The sequence below is a fragment of the Erinaceus europaeus genome, chromosome 16, assembly GCF_950295315.1.
Source record: "Erinaceus europaeus chromosome 16, mEriEur2.1, whole genome shotgun sequence".
In the NCBI taxonomy this organism is placed as follows: domain Eukaryota; kingdom Metazoa; phylum Chordata; class Mammalia; order Eulipotyphla; family Erinaceidae; genus Erinaceus; species Erinaceus europaeus.
In genome coordinates this window covers 23,742,979-23,759,687 of record NC_080177.1, presented here as the reverse complement: position 1 = coordinate 23,759,687, position 16,709 = coordinate 23,742,979, and the positions used below count along the sequence as shown (strand labels likewise).

The window sequence follows — 16,709 nt, the reverse complement described above, 5'->3', positions numbered from 1 at the left end:
TTTAAAAGAAAATTCTCACAGGAATAAATTAGAGTTGAAGTTGATTATTCTGACTTGAGACCTACACCTGGAATGTGTCATTTATTTAAATTTTTTATTTACTTATTAACAAAAGAGACGCTCACCAACTGGACCTGATGGTCTTATTATATCCGTTTGTTTATTGCTTGATTGTCTGTTTCTGAGACCCAGGATTGGTGGGAAATTAAGTCCAGAGTGCCTGGGAGTGGATGTAAAGAGTTCTGTCTGCACATGTGAAGCCTGAGGGGCCTCTTAGCGGCACCCCCAGCCCCCCCAGAGGAGATGTTGACTGCACAGTTGGAGCTGTGAGTGCAAAGTGGGGTGTGGAGGGCAGGCTGAAGATGTGGTGGATGGTGACCAGGGTTGAGATGCCTCTATCAGCTGTGTGTGTGTGTGGGGGGTACATCCCAGCCCCCTGTCCCTCCCCAGTCCCCAGAGTCCACAGGATGTCACCTCATGGCATTCCTTTACTCCACCTGCTCTACCTCCCTTCCCAGAATGAAACACAGGGGTACAGCCTCCCACCCTATACACCTTTGCAGCCCACCTCTGCCCTCCCCCCCCCCCCCCCATTCCAACCTCTCCAGGCAAGTGCTGGCTGGGTCCTCCTGGGCAGAACCTTCTCCTTTGCAGTCTTCAAGTATTCAAATCCCGGGCTTCTCCTGGGAGTCCCCAGGGCAGCCACTCTGAAAACGCTGCATAGCCTAAAGTCAGTGTTCTGTGGCACTAAAATGATCTTACTTCATGCTAATTAGGAGCCCTGGCGGTTGAATGCCTTTGATGAATTAAAATGCAAACATGAATTCATGAGTACTTATTGAACACATTTATGCCTCAGCTAACTGCTCAAATGTGAGACTGCTGGGGAAAAATTCTGGTAGTACAGGAGACCAATACAAGTCTCGGGGCCAGCTATACCGGTGTTGGGGTCTTGGCGCAGATCTGCCCCAGAGGTCACACTCTTTCCATAGTACACCCCCCCATATGTGGTAACAGGGTAGCCCTGGACTCCATTTGGTGACATGTGGCTTGGGTTCTAGGCCCATTGGGCAAACTGCTCCTTAATCAGCCCTGACCTGAATACCTCTACAGTTTGAGATTGAATTTAGAGTGAAGGTAATTTAGAAAAGTCTACCAGTCAATCTTGGAGTCCAAGCAGGGATTTGGATCTTAATATATTCCATCTCTGGTGTTATACCTGAGCTGAAAGGCTCAGTGCATAATGCAAGAGTGCATAATGCTGGTAAATGGCTCACTTGGGCAGTGCACTGCTTTGCCATGTGTGTGACCCAGGCTCAAGCCTTGCCCCTACAATACCGAAAGAAGTTTTGGTACTGTAATCTGTCTCTCACCCCTGCCCTCCATCTCTGTCTAAAAAATGACAAAGGAGAGAGGACAGAGGAAGGGAGAGAGAGGGGAGCTCCTGAAGGTGGAGCTCAGCAGGTCGAAAGTAAGACTTGCATGTGAGAGGTTGAGAGACCTTGAATTCACTTCCCACCACTGTGTGCGCCTGTGCTCTAGCTTCTCTCTCATAACACTAATCATTAAATTAACATTTAAACAGAAGAGGCAGGAGTTGGGCAGTAGCACAGCGGGTTAAGAGCAAATGGTGCAAAGCAGAAGGACTGGCAAAAGGATCCCAGTTCAAGCCCCCGGCTCCCCACCTGGAGGGGAGTCTCTTCACAGGTGGTAAAGCAGGTCTGCAGGTGTCTATCTTTCTCTCCCCCTCTGTGTTCCCCTCCTCTCTTCATTTTTCTCTGTCCTATACAATAACGACAACATCAATAACAACAACAACTACTACTACAACAATGAAAAAGAACAAGGGCAACAAAAGCGAAAACAAATTAATTAATTAAAATAAAAACAACAACAGAAGAGGCCAGGTGGTGGCACTTTTGGTTGGGCGCACATGTTACAGTGCACAAGGACCAGGGTTCCAGCCCTCAGTCTCCACCTGTGTGTGTGTGGGGGGGGTGGCGAAGCTTTGCAAGTGGTGAAGCAGTGCTGCAGAAGCCTCTCTCTCAGCTCTGGTTTATGGTGGTGCGGGGGATTGAAACTGGAATTTTGTAGCCTCAGGCATGAGAGTCTCTTTGCATAACCATTATGCTGTCTATCCCTCCCCCTCTTCTCTTTTCCTCTCTCCCTCCCTTCTCAATTTCTCTCTGCCCCATCCAATAAATAAGTATATATATATATACTTATTTATTATATTATATATTATATATACTTATTTATTATATTATATATTATATATACTTATTTATTATATTATATATTATATATATACTTATTTATTATATTATATATTATATATACTTATTTATTATATTATATATTATATATATACTTATTTATTATATTATATATTATATATACTTATTTATTATATTATATATTATATATATACTTATTTATTATATTATATATTATATATATATTTTAAACAAAGATTGACTGATGGATATCACAGTGCACAAGGACCTGGGTTTGAGCCCCTGGTCCCCACCTGCAGGGGGAATGCTTTTCGGGTCGTGAAGCAATGCTACAGATGTCTCTATGTCTCTCTTCCTCTTTTTCATCCCTTCCCTCTCGATTTCTAGCTGTTTCTATCCAAAAAATAAATAAAGATAATAAAACAATTAAAAAAAAAAAAAAAAAAAGATAGTCTGACTTGGGAACTTTAAAAAAAATTAAAAAGGAGAGGTGACCAGGAGGTAGCTTGCCTGATAAATACATGGGAGGACCATGGACAAAACCAAGGAAAGTTCCATGAAAAGTGGAGTGGTGCTGTGGTATCTCTCCTGTGTGTGTGTGTGTCCTTCTGTCTGAAATTTAAAAAATAAAATAAAAAGGGAGTCGGGTGGTAGCACAGCAGGTTAAGCACACGTGGCACAAAGCGCAAGGACCGACGTAGGGATCCCGGTTCGAGCCCAGGGCTCCTTACCTGCAGGGGAGTCACTTCACAGGCAGTGAAGCAGATCTGTCTTCCCCTCCTCTCTCGATTTCTCTCTGTCCTGTCCAACGACAGCAACAACAACAACAACAATAGTAATAACCACAACAATGATAAAACAACAAGGGCAACAGAAGGGGAAAAAACGGTCTCCAGGAGCAGTGGATTCATGGTGCAGGCACCAAGCCCCGGCAATAACCCTGGAGGCAAAAATAAATAAATTAATTAATTAATTAATTTAATTAAAAAAGAAGAGAAAGAGGGAAAAAAAAAATCAGTCCACCAGGAGCAGTGCAGGCCCCAGCAGGCAACAGTAGCAGGTGGGCTGGACAGGTGGGACTTCCTCAGCTCTAAGCCTGAGAAGCATAAAAACTCAGGTATAATTCTGGACAAGGCTGACAAACAGCCAGAATATACAAGAATCCTTTCTTTATTATTTTTACCAGGGCACTGCTCAGGTCTGGCTTATGGTGGTACAGGACATTGAACCTGGGACTCTGGAGTCTCAGGTTTGAGAATCTCTTTGCACTGTTATTTCCCCTATGCTATGTTTTTATTTTATTTTATTTTGTTTTGTTTTGTTTTATTTTATTTATGAGAGAGATACGAAGAGAAAGATACACATACACAGACAGAGAGAGACACCATAGCATTGCTCAATCTGGTTCACGGTGGTGCTGGGGATTAATCCTGGGACATCAGAGCCTCAGTTATGAAAGTCATGTGTAGAACTATTTGCTGCCCATTCCAGAGTACTTTAAGTAGAAAGGCTTCCATTTGGGTGGGCTAGTAGTCACAGTCCTGAGCCCTGAAAGCTAGGCTCTGTCAGTACTCTGTTACACCCCGCCCCCCAGGCCCTGCCCACCACAGAGACCTGCCCATCTCTCAAAGGGAAGTCGCCCCTGTCTGCTTGGTCTCCTGCATGTCAGCTGCTATGTGGGGCATCACCCTGCTCTTGGGCTTCCTATACCAGAGAGCCCAGCTACTTCCTGGTCCAGGAGCTGGCCTGGGAATTGGCACAAGAATCACTTAGTTGAGCACCCAGGAGTCTGTCTGAGGACAGCCACAGAGAGAGCCCGGCCAACAGTGCTACAGAAAAGCCCTGTGGCCTGGGTGCTGCTCTATGGGACCTTGAGCAACCCCCTACCCCCTCCACCTCTTTGGGCGCCTGTAGGAATGGCCCTTGTGCAAGGCTGACAGGGACGTGTAAGCACCCAGCCCCTCTTCTCAGGGCCCTGTGCTAAATCCAGACCCACAAATAGAGCTGAGATCTGCCCCCGCCTGCCGGTTCTGGGCTCTGGCTGTTCCCAGAACTCCCGGTCCCTAGCGATGGTTACCAGGACTCCGGGCTGCTCTGGGCCAAGGAGAGACTTCCCTCCTCCTCTGAGGGCCTGTGGGTAACAGGCGGCAGGTGGCTGGCTGGGTTGCTGCTGACCCACGTGCCTCTTCTCCGCATCTCCTTTCTAGGGAGGCGAGTCTCTGCTGGAGGTGTGCTGGGAGGGATCGCCCCTCACACCACTGCGCCCACTCACCTGTTTTCCTCCAGCCCCACCCACCCCACATGCCCACTGCACTTGTGTCCATGCACACAGATACACAGGGGTCACACCTATGCTCCTCCCCTACCACAGGCCTACATGTTCTTACTCTTACAGGCCCACACTCAGCCCCCTCACACAATACTTTCCCTCCCTTTCAATGCACACATACGTATAATCCCAAGAACATACCACATGAAATGCTTTCAGCTTGTTTAACTATGAAAATATATTTTATCCTCACCTACCTCCTATTACAGTTCTCTCACTCACTCCAAAGCTAACCTTCAAAGCAAGGACTGCAAAAGCCGAATAAGGGCAAGAGACAGGCATACTTTAACGATGACTCTTTAGTCACTATCAGGCCAGTCCACCAGCTGGGGCCCTAATCTGGGAATCCTGAGATTCCCAAACAGACTTGATGGGCCTAGAACTCAAAACAAATACCTCTCTCCATTGATACCGATCATTTCTATCAGGAACAACAAAACAGACCCCTCTGTGGGCCCCCATAGGATCTCGCCCTCAACTTGAATCAATGGTAGAGAATGTTCCATCCTCTGAAGGGAGGCTGAACAATACTCTATGCTACACCTGATGAAGATGGGTCAATACTGGGGCAGCATGGAATGTTCCTACTCATGACCACAGAATGTGAACTCAGATCTAGAGGGATGCAGAGGTCACACAGGCTCCTAAGCTAATTATGGGCCCCAGATCACATCAAATTGATGGAGTTGACAGTCAACAGTATTTATACCCCTTTCCCATATTAGGGAGCTAATCTCTTCCCTGATCCAGCTTTTTGATCCTTTTCCCAGCCATGACATCATCTCCCTAGACAATAACTTGGATCCACCTGCATATCAGATTTCAGGCTCAGGCAAAAAAAAAAAAAAAAAAAAAACCTAGTATAGCTACAGGCCCTTTGAAATATAACTAAAATATGCCTACTAGCTATCTACAAAATGGAGGAACCCCCCCCACACACACTTCATCTGCACTATTCCAGCCTTTAGGTCCATGATTGGTCAACAATTTGTTTGGCTTTGTATGTTAACTCTCTTGTCAACCACCAGGTTCCAAATGCTAGCAGGATGTGATCAGACTTCCCTGGACAGACAACCCCACCAATGTGCCTTGGAGCTCTGCTTCCCCAGAGCCTTTTCCCACTAGGGAAAGAGAGAGACAGGCTGGGAGTATGGATCGACCTGTCAATGCCCATGTTCTGTGGGGAAGCAATTACAGAAGCCAGACCTTCAACCTTCTGATTCCCACAATGACCTTGGCCATACTCCCAGAGGGTTAAAGAATAGGAAAGCTATCAGGGGAGGGGATGGGATACAGAGTTCTGGTGGTGGGAATTGTGTGAAGTTGTACCGCTCTTATCCTATGTTTAGTCAATGTTTAGTTTAGTCAATGTTTCCTTCTTATAAATAATAATAAAAAATATATATATATATATTTTTAGTGGTCTAGGAGGTGGCACAGTGGATAAAGCATTGGATTCTCAACCATGAGGTCCTGAGTTCAATCCCAGGCAGCACATGTAACAAAGTGATGTTTGGCTCTTTCTCTCTCCTCCTATGTTTCTCATTAATAAATAAATAAATAAAATCTAAAAGAATATATATATATTTTTTAAAATATTGTGTTTATTTTTTAATGAAGGAGAGAACAGAGCAAGGATAAAAGAGGAAGAGAGAGAGAGAGAGAGAGTCCAGCTCTGGCTTATGGTGGAGCTGGGGACTGAACCCGGTACATTAGAGCCTCAGGCATGAAAGTCTTTTGCATAACCATTATGCTGTCTCCCCAGCCACAAAAACATTTTTTAATATTTTATTTATATATTTATTTTGGATAGAGCCAGGGAAAAATTGAGAGGGGGTGAGGAATAGAGATGGAAAGAGAAAGAGAAACACCCGCAGCCTTGCTTCACCACTTGCAGGTGGGGACTGGGGACTTGAACCTGGTTCCTTGCACACTGTAATGTGTGCATTGCACTATGTGGCACCATCAGACCCCATCAAAAATATTTTTAGGAGTGGTGAAAAAGCTTATCTGGGAATGTGCCAGTTTTCCTGTGGGTGCATGTTGAGGTCCAAGCCCTGAGTCCCACTGCACTGGGGGAAGTTTTGGTGCTTTAATCTCTCTCTTTCTTTTGTCTCTGTCTGAAAATGTTGGCTCAGAGCAGTGAAAGTCCTTGTAATAGAAAAAAAAGAAATATATATTGTCGTATGCTTTACATTGGTTTGTCCTAGCCCTCCCCCTGCCAAGAGAATTGGATCAGTCCTATTAATTTCGCGGGCCTGCTTGGCCCCGCCCGAAGGAACCCCGAGAGAGGGTTCCTGAGTCCGAGAGTTCGAGAGTTCCTGAGTTCCTGAGTTCCTGAGTTCTTGAGTTTCAGAGTAGAGTTCCAGAGTTCCAGAGTGAAAGAGTTCCTGAGTTCGAGAGTTGGAGAGTTCCCGAGTTACAGAAAAGGAAAGAGTGCTTGCGCCGCCGCAAAGAGACAGCAGAGTTCTGTTTGGTGATTAGTTTGTCTTAGTTTGTGAATCGTTGTTCCTGAATAAAGAAATACAGCTTCCCTGCCCAGCCGTTGTCTCTGTTACCCGCCGTGAAACAAGCCAGCCCGGCAAGAGCCTCCAAAATTTTAACAACAAATGGCGCCCACGTGGACCTGACCTGCGCATCTCTCAGATAAGTAAAGACAATTTGGCTACCTATGCACGATGGCCTTCTCTTCTGCTTGTGAAGAGATCTCCAAAGGCCTCTGCTCTTTCTTCACGAGACTGTTTTGCTGTTTCTGGAACATTTATCTCTGGACCACTCTGTGGTTCCCACTCGCTTGGGCGAACTCAAAACAGCCAGAAGAGTCTGGAAGTGCCAGCGGGAGGGAGGCAAGGCACGGAGCTGCTGATTCCACCTGGTGGAACAGCCAGCCAGCCGGCTGCGCCCAGACAACCCCGCGCACCGCGCCCGCAGCCCCGCAGCCCCGCAGCCCCACAGCCCCGCAGCCCCGCAGCCCCGCAGCCCCGCAGCCCCGCAGCCCGCAGGAGGCCTACGCCAGCACACAAAAGCCCCAGGAGCCCAATGCCAACATGCTGGAGCCCTATGCCAACACGCAAGAGCCCGAGGCCAACATGCAAGAGCCCGAGGCCAGCCCACAGGAGCCGGCTCTCCACCGCGTGGCGCAGGGCACTGGACTCGTGATCCCTCCATGCTGCTCAGCCACTGCGAGCAGGGCAGCAGACATGGCAGGGCCATGGGGCATGGCCGCCACCCCTGGGCACCTAGGCTCACGCCTTCTACAAAACTAGCCTGCCTGCCCTCTTTCTATGAATTCTGGAACCATCCCGGGCCTCCCGGACCCCCGGGCTCCGTGCCGAAACTGGGCACACGAGATCTCCAGCCGCAGGTCCGGTCTGAAGGCAGACAAGCTGGAGTACGCAGAGATTTGTGCAGAGATCGCAACCTGCAATTCCTAGAAGTGGAGCTGCTCGGGAATGGAGCTGCGCGGGAAGCCACCTCCGAATGGTGACCCCCCCAACTACTAAGACAGTACAGATTTAAATTCGTGTTTAAAATGACATATCTTCGTAACAAAGGTTTCTCTCCTTGTGTATTAATGACCATGTTTTTGTGTATGTTTAAAGTTTAGTAAACAGTAGCTTTAAGGCTAAATTCTTACTAGTCAAAGTTAAATGAAAAAGGTTTTCAATGTAATTCTCATAAAGATAAAATTAACTTACATTTAAAGTCTGAGGTAAAAATTAGTTAACAATCAATATATTTTAACTAAGTTAGTCTAAACAAAAGGTTAAATAGACTTGTTGATATGTAAAACACTACCTTCTCTATTAGAAATGGTAGATCGCACAATGGCTATGCTAATTATTCTCATGCCTGAGGTTTCCTCTCCGGCCCACACCTAGGGTGTGTCTCCATCTTGAATGGGTGTAACAAAAGGTTAAAAGACGTTGTTGATATGTAAAAGTCTCAAATTCCTTCTCTATTAGAAACGTTGGATCGTGCAGTAGATATGCTAATAACAAGTTTTGTTTCATAGTAAGTAAGTTGCAGCCAGCTGCCTTTGGGACCCTAGGCCGTTCCCCGCCCCCATGCAATTGCCCATGGAGGCAAGTAGCCCCCCAGAGGCAAGAAATGTTTTTTTTTCAGATATGGCCCCCTCAGGCCTTCCCTTGGCAACATGCTGGTTTTTGTTATATATGTTTCTGTTCACCCCACACCCTTGATACTATAGTCATTTAGTTAAAAAGAAAAGGGGGAATTGTCGTATGCTTTACATTGGTTTGTCCTAGCCCTCCCCCTGCCAAGAGAATTGGATCAGTCCTATTAATTTCGCGGGCCTGCTTGGCCCCACCCCAAGGAACCCCGAGAGAGGGTTCCTGAGTTTGAGAGGGTTCCTGAGTTCGAGGGTGACAGAGTAAGAGAGGTCCAGAGTTTCAGAGTACGAGAGTTCCTGAGTTCCTGAGTTCGAGAGTTTCAGGGTTACAGAGTAAGAGAGAGTTCCAGTGTGTCAGAGTTTCAGAGGGTTCCCCAGTACGAGAGTTCCAGAGTTCCAGAGTAAGAGACGGTTCCTGAGTTCGAGAGTAAAAGAAAGAGTGCTTGCGCCGCCACAAAGAGACAGCAGAGTTCTGTTTGGTGATTAGTTTGTCTTAGTTTATGAATCGTTGTTCCTGAATAAAGAAATACAGCTTCCCTGCCCAGCCGTTGTCTCCGCGTCTCTGTTCACCACTGCGAAGCCAACCCAGCTGGCAAGAGCCTTAAAAATTTAACAACAATATATGTATATTTTTTCAATTGTTAGGTATTTATTTTAATGGGTGATGAAGAAAAATGATAACTGGGGAGTCGGGCGGTAGTGCAGAGAGTTAAGCGCAAGGACCCGCGTAAGCATCCTGCTTTGAGCCCCCGGCTCCCCACCTGCAAGGAAGTCACTTCACAAGTGGTGAAGCAGGTCTGCAGGTGTCTTTCTCTCCCTCTCTCTGTCTTCCCCTCCTCTCTCCATTTCTCTCTGTCCTATCCAGCAATGACGACAACAACAACAATAATAACTACAACAACAACACAAGGGCAACAAAAGGGAATAAATAAGTAAATATTTTTTAAAAATAAAAGAAAAATGATAATTGTACCAAACATTGCACAGGATATCACAGCAAGGCTTGTTTAGAACAAGATCAAAGGAGGTAAGAGAAGACTGCAGTAAAGAGGGAACGGATTGCTTTCAAGGGGAATGCTGGGTAGACCATGGTGGAAGGCCAGGGATAGAGGTAGTGAGGGGGATGATGGGAGTGGGGGCTGGGGCCTCTGGATGGAGTACTAGGCAGTGTCTGCCCCCAAGGTGCTGAATGAACATGCTGACCATGGAAGGAGACTCAGGAACCTTTCTAGTAGGTGAGGGAAATTTAATTTACATTGTTTCCTTTTAAGTCACTGCTTTTTTCTACCCATTTGAAAACATGTATGTCTACACTTAATTCATGAAAACAGTCTCCTGTGTTTCCTTTCTTCTTTCTCTCTCTGTTTCTCTTACTATTTTCTTTTTTTAATTTATTTTATTTATTTATTCCCTTTTTTTGCCCTTGTCGCTTTATTATTGTAGTTGTCGTTGTTGGATAGGACAGAGAGAAATGGAGAGAGGAAGGGAAGACAGAGAAGGGGAGAGAAAGATAGACACCTGCAGACCTGCTTCACCGCCTGTGAAGCGACTCCCCTGCAGGTGGGGAGCCGGGGTTCGAACCGGGATCCTTATGCCAGTCCTTGTGCTTTGCGCCACCTGCGCTTAACCCGCTGCGCTACCGCCCGACTCCCCTCTTACTATTTTCTTTGATAGGACAGAGAGAAATTGAGAGGGGTAGAGGAAGATAAAGAAAGAGAGACATCTGCAGACCTGTTCATAAAGCGTCCCCTCAGCAGGTGGGGAGCAGGGCTCAAAGCCAAGTTCTTGTGCATGGTGATATGTGATTCAGCAGGGGCGCTGCCACCCAGCCCCCGGCCAGTATTTTCCTTCTTGAAGATATACAGCTTTAGCTATTGAGTTTAGGTCTGCGATACATTTTTCAATACTTTTATATGGCTCCTTTTTTCCCCCCTCAAGGGTCATTGCTGAGGCTCAGTGTCTACACTACAATTGTGGAGACTTTTTTTTTCATTTTTGTTGTTGCTGTTGTTGTTATTGCCGTTGTTATATAGGACAGAGAGAAAGAGAGAAAGATAGACACCTGCACACCTGCAGTAGGGAGTTGGGGGATCAAACCGGGATTCTTGTGATTGGCACCATGTGCAGTGGTTCCATTTGTGTTGGTCGCCTCCATCATTCACCACTCTGGGATGACTTTTTTCAGAGCAAGACAGAGAGAGTGAAAGAAACCACAGCACTGAAGCTTCCTTCATCGGCTAGACTCAAACTTTGATCATACACATAGCAAAGTAGTGTTGTTAAAATTCGGCGGCTCTTGCCGGGCGGGCTAGCTTCGCGGTGGTGAACAGAGACGCGGAGACAACGGCTGGGCAGGGAAGCTGTATTTCTTTATTCAGGAACAACGATTCATAAACTAAGACAAACTAATCACCAAACAGAACTCTGCTGTCTCTTTGCGGCGGCGCAAACACTCTCTCGAACTCAGGAACCCTCTAACTCTGGAACTCCTTAACTCTGGCGGGGTTCCTTGGGGCGGGGCCAAGCGGGCCGCGAAATTAACAGGACTGATGCAATTCTCTTGGCGGGGGAGAACTAGAACCCAATGTAAAGCATATGACAGAGTAGTGCACTGCCCATGCGAGCTCTTTAACTAGTCCGTGGTTCCTTTTCTTTCTCTCTTTCTTTCTTTCTTTCTTTCTTTCTTTCTTTCTTTCTTTCTTTCTTCCTTTCTTTCTTTCTTTCTTTCTTTCTTATTTTTTTTAGAGATAGGAAGAGAGAAGCAGAGAGGAGAGAGAGACTATAGCAGTATTCCAATACCCAGAGTCTTCTAGATGCTGTCTATTTCCAGCTCCTACGGGCTGCTGGAAGTCACACCCAGGGCTTCAAGCATGATAAGGAATGGGCTTTAATTGCTAAGTTACTTCTCAGCTGCTTAACTTTGTTTAATTTTGTGTATCTGGTATAAGGTAGTGGTCAAGGTCTTTCTTTCTTTCTTTCTTTCTTTTTTTACCTTAACTCATTGGTGGATCAACAATGGTAGAGAATATTCCATCCTCCAAAGGGAAGATGGACAACATACTCTATGCTACACCTGAGGAAGATGGGTCCTGATATTGGGGCAGCTTTAAACGTTCCTACTCATGACCACAGAATGTGAACTCAGATCTACAGGGATGCAGAGGTCACACAGGCTCCTAAGCTGAATATGGGCCCCAGATCACATCAAATCGATGGGGTTTACAGTCAACAATATTTATACACCTTTCCTATATTTGGGAGCTACTCTCTTCCCTGATGTAGCTTTCTGGTTCTTTTTCCAGCCATGACATCATTTCCCCAGACAATAATTAGGATCCATCTGCATATCAGATTTCAGGCTCAGGGGGGGAAAAAAAAAAAAAAAAAAAAAACTAGTATAGCCACAGGCCCTTTGGAATATAACCAAAATATGCCTACTAGCTATCTACAAATGGAGGACCCCCCCCCCAACTCTTTATCTGCACTATTCCAGCCTTTAGGTTCATGACTGGTCAACAATTTGTTTGACTTTGTATGTTAACTCTCTTTTCAGCCACCAGGTTCCAGATGCTAGCATGATGCCAACCAGACTTCCCTGGACAGACAACCCCACCAATAATTATGTGTTTAACCTGGTGTACCACCACTGACCCCCTTTTTTCTTTTTTCTTTTTTTTTTGCATATAATTCATTCTGTCTGGTGTGAGGTGGTACCTCATTGTGGTGACAGAATGGGCTCACATGCTCACCAGAAATTCATGGTTGATTATTCTTCTCTCCTGCCATCATTACCTATGCTAGGCACCATCCAGCTTTTCCAATCTTGTCAATTTATGAAGTGTAAAAGGAGAGCAGAGCCCACTGCTGTTTTAATTTGCAGTTCCCTGATTACTAATGAATTTGCATGTCTATTAAGATGATTTTTTCAACCTCTGGATTTCCTCATTTGCAAATTTATTATTTGAACTGAGAGAGCGAGCAATTTGTTTATTGAGAACGCTAGACACAGAGAGACCAGAGCATTTCTCTGACATAGGCATTGCTGTCATATGGATCAAGGCCCAGACTCTCATCCATGCAAGTCCTGTACTCTGCCTGCTGAGCCACCTCCCTGGCTGCCCAGTGTATTCCTTTAGTGTTTTCCTTGGGACATTTTTCAAATTGAAAGCACCATTCAGGCAGCACTGGGCAAGTTTGGCTTTTGGGCAGTCACCTTGCAGTCTTACTATCCCCTGCCTGCCCTTTGCTTCTCTCTCTTTTAGTTTTATTTATTTCATTTGTTAGAACAGAGAGAAACTGTGAGGGAGAGAGAGAGAAAGAGAGAGAGAGAGGCCTATAGCACTGCTTCACTGTTCATGAAGTTTTGCCCCTGCAGGTGGGGAGCAGGGGCTTGAACCCAAGTCTTTGTGCACAGTAATATGTGCACTTAACCAGGTGCACCTCCATCTGGCCCCCCCACTGCTCACTCTCAATGGGCCTCCAATTGGATACCTGACCTCTGGCCTGATGTCCAGCATTGACCTTAGCAGTTCAGGTTCAATCACTAGCCAAGAAATCCCTTGAGCTCAGATACTCCCCATTTTTCATCCATAAGATGGAATTTGGTGTATTTGCCTTAGCTACTCATTTATGCATTTAAATGAGCAAGACACTTGGCAAGCTCTCTGGGTCATAGATACATGCCCTTTAGAAGTTTAAGTATAGGACTGGGGAGATAGCATAATGGATAGCCTAATGCATCAGGAAGCAAAGGTCCCAGGATCAATCCCCAGCACCACCACAAGACAGTTATATGTATATAATTAAAATAAGCTTATGTATAATTCAGTGAAGTTCATATTGCAACAGCATCTAGGCTGGAGGTGATAAGGACACAGAGGTATTGAGAAACGGAACCATTCTGAATAAGAAGTATAATTGTTAGCATGAATTAAGCACTGAGAATGTGCCAACTGCTTTGCATACATTATTTTCTCTAATCCTCACAACTTTAAAGCAGTGGTTCTGAAAGGGTAGTTTGCAGGGGCCAGGTGGTGGCATACTGGTTAAGTGCACATATTACCAAGAGCCAGGACCCGGGTTAGAGCCTCCAGTCCCTACAAGGGTGGGGGGGGGGCGTTTCATGAGTGGTAAAGCAGGTCTGCAGGTGTCTCTCTCTCTCTCTCCCTCTCTCTATCTCTCTCTCACCCTCCGTCTCTCCCTCCCATCTCAAATAAAAAAAATAGAGGAAAAAAGTATAGTTTTCTGGGGGGGGGGAGTCCCCAAGGTCCTTCCAAGGCCTCCCACAAAGTCAAAGCTGATTTCCTCATAATACTGAGATGTTACTTGCCGTTTCTACTGTATGGACATTTGTAGTGATAGTGCAAAAGCAAAGGTGGGTAATCCTTCTTGTGACTTAGCACTAATCAAGGCAGTGGCACCAAGCTGTACTAACAGTTACTGCAGTCACTGATTTTCTTCTTCTTCTTCTTCTTCTTCTTCTTCTTCTTCTTCTTCTTCTTCTTTTTTTTTTTTGCCTCCAGGGCCGTTGCTAGGGCTTGCCAGCGCACTACAGAATCCACTGTTCCTAGCAGCCATTTTTCCCATTTTATTTATTTATGTATTTATTTATTTTTACCAGAGCACTGCTCAGCTCTGGCTTATGGTGGTGCAGGGGACTGAACCTGGGACTTGACAGAGCCTCAGTCATGAGAGTCTGTTTGTATAATCATTATGCTATCTACCCCCTGCTCTTTCCATTTAAAAAAATATATTATTATTAGATAGGACAGAGAGAAATTGAGCGGGGAGGAAGAAACAGAAAGACACCAGCAGTCCTGCTTCACCACTTGTGAATTGTCGTCACTGCACAGGGGGAACAGGGGCTCGAACCCAGGTCCTTATGTGGATTCTTGTGTATAGTGCTGTGTATGCTTAACTGGCTGTGCTACTTCCTGGTCCCCATCACTGAATTCTTCACCGGCATATATTTGCATAAAAATATTCCATTTTTGCCAAAGAATATCCTCTATGAAGGTAAAAATGTATTCACCAGAGTGTATGCCTTTTTGCTAATCTGTGTGACAAAATAGGAAGTCCACGGGAGATATTTCTATCACTTTCCAAAGCAGAATTTAATCGGCACAATAATGGCAAGAAAAAGTACTTGTGTGGTTACTTGAGCTAAATTAGACACCTCCCCATGGGACATCTTTTTTTTTTTTATTTTAAAAAAGATTAATAAGGGGTCTGGGTGGTGGTGTACTGGGTTAAGTGCACATAGCACAAAGTGCTTCTAGCCCCCAGCTCCCTATCTGCAAGGAAGTCACTTCACAAGTGGAGAACCAGGTCTGTAGATGTCTCTCTGCTTCCTTTTTGTTTTTTAAGTTTTTATCATTTTTATTTGTTTATTGGATAGGGACAGTCAGAATCTGAAAGGGTAAAGGGTAGAGAGACAGAGAGACAGAGAGACACCTGCAGCCCTGCTTCACCACTCGCATTGCTTTCCAACTGCAGGTGGGGACCAGGGGCTCGAACCTGGGTCCTTGTGCACTGTAACATGTGAGCTCAACCAGGTACACCACCACCCAGCCCCTCTTTCTCCCTCTCTATCTCCCTCTCTCCTCTTAATTTCTCTCTGTCCTATCCAACTAGAAAAAAAATTTTTAAATGGCTGCCAGGAGCAGTGGATTTGTAGTGCAGGCACTAAGCCCCAGCAATAACCCTGGAGGCAATCAATCAATCAATCAATCAATCAATCAATCAAAGAAAGAGAAGAATAGAAAACCAGAGCATCACTCTGGTACCTGCGATGTCAGGGACTGAACTCAGGTTCTCACGCTTGAGAGTTCGATGCCCTATTCCCAGGCTGTGGAGCACGATTTTTACTTAAAATGACTGAGAGACAATGCATATCTATTCATATTTGGTGTTTGGCTGACTTTTCTTGAAACTAAACCAAAATGAGCTTTCTGCTTCTTGGAAATCAACAGGATAATAGAGTTTTGGAGAACTGCTTTCTTCCACTGTGAAGCTGGCAGCTTAAAGACTTTTGGTAGTGATATTAGTCATGTGATTTTTGTACTTGATAATGAAAGGTGTTCACTTGGAAGTTGGCATATTCAAAAAGTTGACACTGTCCAAATGACTAATGAACAAAAGCTACACAATTAAACATTGATAAAAGATTGATTTGTAGTACAAGACAGAGGGGTGGAGCTAGGAGGTAGCTTACCTGATAGTAGGATGGCCCTTGCCTTGAATGACGCTCCAAGTTTGAACCCTGGCACCACATGGGAGCACCACAGCACCAGAGAAAGCTCCACAGATGGAAGTGCTGTGGTATCTCTTCCTCTCTATGTGTGAAATAAAAAGAATAAAAATATCAGGAACAACAAAATAGACCCCTTTGTGGGTTCCCATAGGACCTTACCCTCAACTGGGATCAACAATCGTAGAGAATGTTCCATCCTCCAAAGGGAGGATGGACAACATACTCTATGCTACACCTGAGGAAGATGGGTTGATACTGGGGCAGCATGGAATGTTCCTACTCATGACCACAGAATGTGAGCTCTGATCTAGAGGGATGCAGAGGTCACACAGGCTCCTAAGCTAATTATGGGCCCCAGATCACATCAAATTGATGGAGTTGACAGTCAACAATATTTATACCCCTTTCCCATATTAGGGAGCTAATCTCTTCCCTGATCCAGCTTTTTGATCCTTATCCCAGCCATGACATCATCTCCCCAGATAATAACTTGGATCCAGCTGCATATCAGATTTCAGGCTCAGGCAAAAACAACAAACAAACAAAAAGACTAGTATAGCTCTACAGGCCCTTTGAAATATAACTAAAATATGCCTACTAGCTATGTACAAAATGGAGGACCCCCCCCCCCAACACTTCATCTGCACTATTCCAGCCTTTAGGTCCATGATTGGTCAACAATTTGTTTGGCTTTGTATGTTAACTCTCTTTTCAGCCACCAGATGCTAGCAAGATGTGACCAGATTTCCCTGGACAGAC

The 16,709-nt window shown here is 45.3% G+C and overlaps 1 long non-coding RNA gene across 2 annotated transcripts in view; it reads right to left on the bottom strand.

Annotated features, from left to right (window-relative positions):
- Window positions 1–16,505, bottom strand: part of LOC132533420 (uncharacterized) — a 63,284-nt gene extending 46,779 nt beyond the window's left edge. For both annotated transcript variants that reach the window (XR_009545292.1, XR_009545293.1), the window contains exons 1-4: window positions 15,912–16,505; window positions 4,315–4,440; window positions 601–796; window positions 126–220 (exon numbers count right to left, since the gene is read on the bottom strand). This is a non-coding gene — a long non-coding RNA (uncharacterized LOC132533420). The remainder of the gene's footprint in view (window positions 1–125; window positions 221–600; window positions 797–4,314; window positions 4,441–15,911) is intronic.
- Between the last annotated feature and the right edge of the window lie 204 nt (window positions 16,506–16,709).